This window comes from Homalodisca vitripennis, chromosome 1 (assembly GCF_021130785.1).
Source record: "Homalodisca vitripennis isolate AUS2020 chromosome 1, UT_GWSS_2.1, whole genome shotgun sequence".
Classification (NCBI taxonomy): Eukaryota; Metazoa; Arthropoda; class Insecta; order Hemiptera; family Cicadellidae; genus Homalodisca; species Homalodisca vitripennis.
In genome coordinates, this window is record NC_060207.1 from 189,759,665 (window position 1) to 189,765,664 (window position 6,000).

At 36.1% G+C, this 6,000-nt stretch overlaps 1 long non-coding RNA gene across 2 annotated transcripts in view; it reads right to left on the reverse strand.

The window, feature by feature from the left end:
• The window catches only part of LOC124352943, a 31,866-nt gene extending 29,757 nt beyond the window's left edge, over positions 1-2,109 (reverse strand). For both annotated transcript variants that reach the window (XR_006921558.1, XR_006921557.1), the window contains exon 1: positions 1,878-2,109. This is a non-coding gene — a long non-coding RNA (uncharacterized LOC124352943). The remainder of the gene's footprint in view (positions 1-1,877) is intronic.
• Between the last annotated feature and the right edge of the window lie 3,891 nt (positions 2,110-6,000).

Sequence of the window (6,000 nt, forward strand, 5' to 3'; positions counted from 1 at the left end):
GTAGTTGACAAGTCGAGATAAGATAGCAACCGTATATCGAGTGCTGGTGTAATATTTACATAGGCTCACATATCTTGTTGATCCAGCTTACCAAACATTTGATCCCCTCTTTGGAAGTGACTCGCTAAGGACGGAAATATATTAAATTAAGTTCAGTAAAATATGTACTATTGTACTGATTACAAAAAATTATTTGAACACATTGCCTAAAATAAGTCTAGGCAATATGGATATTTTCGTATGATTCGTTAAAAAAAACAGTATTACGTATTGACAAAGGAGTAAATAACGTTTTAAAGTGAAAGGCGAATATTTTCTCAGAGTAACAAATTGTGAGGAATTAGTAAAGCACGTTAAAATTGTAAAATGCTTATTAATAATGTTTTTAAACATCGTTAAGATAAGCGAGTTATTTAGTAGAAAAAGTATTTTTTATAAACTCTCTGATTAATCCGTAAAAAACAACTTATAATTTTTTGAACTCCAGCACATGTAAAGACCGTATCAATAGATCAACAACGTTGCATGGCGGTCATAGTTTAATTCCAGTCGAACGAAATCGGCAAATTACCGCTTTACACAGAAAATCGATTAGATTAAATTACTGTATAGATTTCCCGACTAAGACAAGGAAAGAGTGCGCTACGCCATATGTCGCGGACGCTTGCTATTATACATGTCCTGGTACAGTATTAAAAACTAAATTGAATGTGTTCACGAATACCCTGCGGAATAGAGACAGACAGATCAAAGGATAAGAGAAATTTTGCCAGCTCCTCGAGTGATGGCCAAATATACAAATGTAAAAGTTCTAGTTTAATTCCTTTCCAAAATATCCTGTGGAAAGGACTACACTAACCCTCAGCAAAATTCAATGAAGAGGTATGTAAATATCACATAACGTAATCTTGTCTGTATTAAAATAAAGTTTCGTGCAAAACATAAAGTACAAAGTTAAAGTTGTGTTAAACATATCCTGCAGATGGTTGGGATTCACTAACGTTCAGCCAAACTTGACGGTGCTACATGCAGTATCATCGAACTCTATATTGGCTAAATAGAAAAGCTGTTTATGAATATATTCAAGTTTGTTACTCAACTAAACTAGTTACACAACTAGAATAATGAAAGGTTATAACAAAACGGGAACATTTCTAGTGTATGGTTTAGTTTATTCTCGAGATATCGTGCGGAAAGATGGACTGACAGAAATTTTGCCAGCTCTCTGAATGATCGGAATCGCTAAAGCTCCACCAAAACCTGGCATATCTTCCAGTTACAGATCATGGGGTTCTTGTCCATTTTATCAGGAGAATCATCACTATTTATGAAACACATTTCTATATTCCACAAATCTGAGATGTGAGTAAAAAATGTCGACAAATATACTTTTTACTTTTTATCAACAATACTTACTTTAATTATTCAAGAATTTTCAAGCCGAATACGATAATTACTTTGGAATAAAAGCATTTGTTTAACAATTAATACTATAATTAAAAAATCAAAACAAAAATCTTCAACAACGCAAGAAACTTCATGTTTTAATATTAAATTGTTGTGTTGCAAATATATGTATAATATGGCAGATTATAACTGAAACAACCTCAATTTTACAACTGTATTGTTAGTATACAGGCCTAATGTTACAATTTATTATATTCGTAGAAACGTTTGTTTCAATATATTTTAAAACTTTGTGGCAAAATAAGTTTCTTTCCGAGCGTTTGAGTTCATACGAGAAGAAGGAGAGAAAATAAAAATTCTTATGAATTAAATGCGCTATTCTTCCCAGGCTGTGGATTATCGTAAAATTCCGAGTATTTAAAAGCACACCTTGATAACTCTTCCCAAAATGTTTTGTGAAAATAACCTACCATTTTTGTTAGGTCCTTTTGGATTTGTTATCTTGCATATTAATTTGGTTAATCATAACACTTTACTCTCCCTAACCGCTCAGCTTATACTAATCAAACAACTCTACACTGTCACAAGCAATTAAGGAAATAAATGATAGAGCTGCAAACTGCATGTACACTTGGCCACCGAGCGGACGCGACGTCGCGTTGCGTTGCAGAGAAAACTGGTTATCAGGCGGGAAACGGAGTAACCGATTGACTCTTGACTGGCGTGCCTGTGGCCGCGAATCTGGTGAAACGCGACGCTGGCGCAGACTGTCGGAGTGGTCTGCGGTCCAAGTCTGAGCTGGCCTGTCACGGAGATTGGGTCACTCAGCGGGAAGGTAACAGTTTTGTTTGACAGTTCAAGGTTAAGAGGAACAAGAGGAGAGTCAGTTTCAACGATACTATTGGTGACAATCGTAGTTTATAGACAAGCATTAGTCTATAATAAGTCCTACCCCGAAGCCCTGTTTTTTACTCCACCCATCTAGCAAAGTAAGCCTTGAAATATGTCTTGTATTATTAAAACCTTCGTATACTAGATGCTTTATCTTCCAGGTTTTTTTTTCTTTCCTCCGTTAATGTTTCTCTTTCCTTCTTATTCCACATTTAAGATTTGCTTAATTCGTTTCCTCTTTACTTTCCTTTTCTCCCCTTTTCAGCCGTTCTTATTTCCTTGTTTTCTACACGGGTGACTGGATTGGTTAACTTCATTCCTTAACAAAAACAGTTTCTTCTCAAAGTTCTATCATCCTTTTCCACTAGTTTTTTTTTTATGCTCTATCTCTTCTTAGCAATATATGATTGTTTTTTCGGTATTACGTTGTCCCTGGCTTATCGAATCGTCGTAGAGATTGTTTTCACTTGACAATCTGTAGTTTACGTGCCAACTAACATATTCCAAAACATTCATATGAATGGCTGCACAATTCTCAGCTAACTCTTTTCTACAATATCTGGGGTAATTGATTATTTCTTTCTCTCTGTGTATCTTGTTCTCAACTCCCATCTCCTTATTAATTTTTTTTGTTACTTTTTCCTTTGTAATTTTCCTTTTATATTAAAACTACTTATTCTAGTTACCGGAAATGCGAGTTGAATTTTGCAATAAATACAGGACTAGAGGCAGGGACAATGTTCGAGTCGAACAGCACAGAACGACAGCTTTCGAACACTTGCCGTCACAAGTTGGAATGGATTAATTAATAGGCTCCCTGAGGGCATCAAACAACTCAATGAAACAGAAAAATTCAAAATTCGACTAAAACAGTTTCTTGTGTCAAAGGCGTTTTACTCGACTGTTGAGTTCATGATGGGCCGCTGGGATGAAATCTTTTAAAATTAACAGCAACCACAAAATCCGGTTCTTATAAATACACGTATTGTATGCATTGTATGTATTTCCCTTGACAAACATAATTACCTGATGTAGTTATTTATTTTATTAGTTACGTTGATGCATGCCTTGCAATATTGTAACGGTTTCACTCAATAAAGATTATTATAATATGGGATTGAATGCGGTTTGTTGATTGAGGACAGTTTATTTTCCAAGATCGTTGAACAGGTATTGTTCGAGGACTTTAGCTGCGCGCGTGACCTTCAGTGTGTGGTGATAGGCGGGAGGGGAGACGGGGTAGTATTATCGCTGCGTCCCGAAAACATTCCCTGTGACTCATGTGTAAAACTCTCTTTTCAGGAATCTCATTGGCCCAAATAACTCTTCACACTCGCTAAAATGAGCCTGTTTTAGGACAGTGCTGATTGTGGTGGAATTAAATAATAAAATAATACCACATAATAGCAATAATAGGACTTATTCTTTTTTAAGTTGTTATAGTGTTGTTTAACGTGTTTTTGAAAATAACGTATTTCTCAGTACTAATCTGCAAATCGAAATCACGAGTTTAAAGTCGTTAAAGAGATGTTGCGCCTTCATTTCAGCGGCGAGCACTTAAACGCAACCCGCCACACAGATAGCGTTTATTTGTTGAAAGAGTAGTATTTGGGCCCTACGAGCACAGCTAAATTCCTCCAACTGTAAGCTGTAGCCTAATAATGGTTTTAAGGCTAATAAATGGATTGGTCTTTTAAGTACCATACTCTGACCACCTAGTTTAGCAGTCCTTAGAGTTCAGGTGAAATATAAGGAGTGATCACTTTTGCCAATTTCATTTTTATTTCAACCTATTTCAAGTGAGGAGGTTCTAACGAAATCTTCCTCTCGCAACTGATTAAAAACATACACACAATAAACTGGCATTACGAGAAACTGAGTGATATATGAAATATGTTGGTAGGGCTTCGATTACATATACGTCTACATTTCACCAAACTCTGATGTATTAGAAAAGTGAATAAGTGGCGTACCACTAACCTTTTTTACCTTTGGTTAGGTTTATATTATTTATCATGAATATTAAGCTAGGCATTATTTTACAGTCGAGATGTAAATTTAATAACAAGGATACAAAGTGTACAAACATTTAAACTTCTTAGAATTTCATCTTTTTAGAAAAATATACGGGTTAAATTTGAGTTGAAACAGATACACAATAAACAGAGCTTGATTTTAGGCGATTTTGTATGCAAAATGAGCCTATTTTTTGCGACGATGTAAGAAAATACTAAGTATCGTCTACTTATTCCGCTGGTAAGTTACCGAAAATGTCTGCATAACTTTACAGAAAAGTTTAAACTTGGTATAAAAGTAGATTTTACAAATATCTAAGCCAACTTCGTTGGCCATCTAGGTAGCCTACGTGATTCATTATGGCGTCCTTACGAACTTAAAAAATAAAAACTCCGTTATTTACAAACCTAGAGAAAAAAAAGTTTACTGGATTGTTTTAATAATACCACGGTTTCATAGATGACAACATCCATCTTTTCAAAATTCCAAATTTTGAATTGGCAAAACATTTCTGTCGAAATCGTTTCAAAGGGGGCGGTGGTGTGGCAATTTTTGTGAAAGCATTTTCAAAATTTGAACCTTTCAAAATTAACAACATGATTGAAATGAATTTTGAAGCCGAAGGCATAAAAATCACGTCAAACTGTTTGGGAAAAATAGCAGTCATCGGGTTATACAGATCACCCAATGGCTGTAGCAACTCCTTTTTTGAAAATTCTGAGCGACTTCTTAATGACCTGTTTTTTAAATTCTGTGAAGTTCCTAATAATGGGGAGACTTTACATTAATGTAATGAATCCCACCGACCCCCTAACCCAGCGGGCTTCGCGATGTTTTAAATTCTTTCAATCTAAATTGGTCCGTGGAATTCACCGACACGAGTGACCGGCTACGACGAGTACTGCCATCGACAATGTTTGTCACAAACATTCCTGACATCACAGTCTCTGTTTTGAACTCTGCAATCTCTGACCACTGTGCGCAGGGGGCCGTGATCCGTGGGTGCAAACTTGAAAGTCAAAATTCAAAATTTAAAATTGCAAGAGTGATTTGGCCCCAGAACATTCGCCACTTAAACCGATGTTTTGGAAGTGTCGATGGCATGTATGCGGCATTCAGTGATAGTTTTTCAACTATTATCTGGATGTTGCTTGTCCGTTCAGAAGGACCAAAGTCCAATCACGCACCTAAAAAAAGGCACGTGGTTGACAAAGGGAATTCTTGTATCTCGAGAAAAGCTTAAATTCTTTCACAAAATTTTCATTGGAACCCAAAACGAACATTTCAAATTTTTTTTTTCAGAAATTACCGAAGGATTTATAAAAAAAGTCATACGAGCTGCTAAAGCCTATGATGTTAATAAGGCCTTGGGTAACTGCGAAAACTTCTCGAAAACAGCTTGGAAAATCATAAAAGACTTTCTCGTGATACACACACCTGATAAAAAACAACAAAAGAAATCGCAATTAAAATTGAAGACAAAATTGTTGAAAACCGAGCTCAAGTGGCAGACGAATTTAATAAATACTTCTCTTCCGTAGCTACAGTGGGTTCGGCATTAACTGAACCTCGGTTTCACGGAGGAGATGCTGTTGTATCGGTTGCATCCATGGCCATGGCTCCCTGTGTGTGAAGGGGAGGTTGCACGAGTCATACAGGGACTCAACTCAAAAAAATCTTGTGACG